We start from the raw sequence: 1,728 nt of genomic DNA, 5'->3' as shown, positions 1-1,728 counted from the left end.
CTCTGACTGCTAAAAAAACTGATAGGGAGTTGTTTATATGTTGGTCAATATTCAATAGTATGAGTCAGAAACAGCTGTCCCATACTGTGTACCACCTAATTAAAAGCTCATGCTATCTAAAATGAAAAGAAATATTAAATCATTGTACGCTGTAAACAAATTCTGAGGGTACATCTTCCTTCTAATTTCTGATTTAATTATCTCTTCAGGTATCTGTTTATTCACTCTAGGAAGGACGTGATGAGGTACTCATTTCTTAGCTGTAGTAAAAGCATACTTACTGTAAACTGGCTTTGATTCTTCTATTCCTCTACATATTTTTATTCATAAATATTTACTTCAACAGTTTTTTGAGGAATAGTATTTTAATATGTAATTAAAGGAGCGGTTTTCTACATTAAGTTCTTATTTGTAGGACAGCGTAATTCCTTCCAAACAAAAAAGGAATTCTTAACAACTGAATATCTATATCTGTCAGTGTTTAATTTATCAAAAGTGAATATAAGTTTTCAACAGATGGAGATAAAAATTGAGAAACATACACAAGACTTTATCAGCTGCATGAATATAAAAGTAACAGATTACTTTAAAAACAAAAATCATTTCAGATGTCTGAAACTATACAAGTCCAAACATAGAGTTTCCTAAAGGGTCTCTTAAATGTTAACAATGAGAGAGTTCTGTGTGTCAGCACAGAAATGCACAAGCAGATCATTTTGACCTGTCATCAGCTGGGCACATTTTTCACTTTGTAACATAAAAGTGGTAGAATTTTACCATCCACTGGCTGTCATGAGGCTGATGGTGAATGAAAATGTGACAGAATTCATGACCAACCAAGTAACCTGTCGACCAAATATTTCATCCCAAGATCCTAAGTAGCTCTGCTGTCAGACCCAGAAAAGCTAAAACACATTTTGATAGGAGCTCCTTTTAAAACATGGGCTGTCCCTTCTTGAGACTCCAATAAAGGGGATTATTTAGTTTTGTGAAATTAAAAACAGTTCATGTGCATCCCTTCCTCTCTTCTGTAAATATGTATTAGGAATCTTCTGTTTGCCAGGTCTGCCTATTATTCAGATCAGTATTAGTGAAAAGGGAGTGGAGATGAAGAGCTTAGAGCTGCTGCAGTCTTGCTGCAAGCAAGGCTCTCTGGGAAATGTGTAGGATGGAAACAAACATGAAATGTGCAGTGAACAGTACACCCAAAAGGGCAGCCAGAAGTGCTGAGGAAAGGGATCCGTTGAGAAAAAAGGCTTGTGAGAAAAGTAACAAAAGAAACTCAGGGAACAAAGGTGGTATTAGGCACTTCCTGCTAAGGATCCTTCTCACAGTTGGCCATCCACTTCCATCCTCATGCTTAATTGTCCATGCTTGTCTCCAATTCTCTCTTCTATCATATTCTATTTGGGAACTTGTCAACTGTGTCTGAATGCCTTCCAGACACTTCCTCTCTTTGAGTTTTCGGGCTACTGAGTGGCATCTTGGGTGGGAGTCAGCAACAGATTCGGTCCTGAAACTCCAGAATGGATATGCAGACAGTCTACCCACTGCCTCGAGGGTTCTCTCAATGAACAGAAACAACTATTTGCCACTCATCAGTTAACATTTATTGGTATATTTAGGGAATGGGGAATTTCATTTAACAGGAAGGGTACCACCCTTGTACAGCCAAGAGATCAAAGCCCGTCAATCCTAAAGGATTGAACATTCATTGGAAGGACTGAT

This window comes from Bison bison, unplaced genomic scaffold, assembly GCF_000754665.1.
Source record: "Bison bison bison isolate TAMUID 2011002044 unplaced genomic scaffold, Bison_UMD1.0 scf7180017864506, whole genome shotgun sequence".
NCBI lineage: Eukaryota > Metazoa > Chordata > Mammalia > Artiodactyla > Bovidae > Bison > Bison bison.
The sequence above is the reverse complement of the archived record's forward strand: the minus strand, read 5'-3'. Positions refer to the sequence as shown.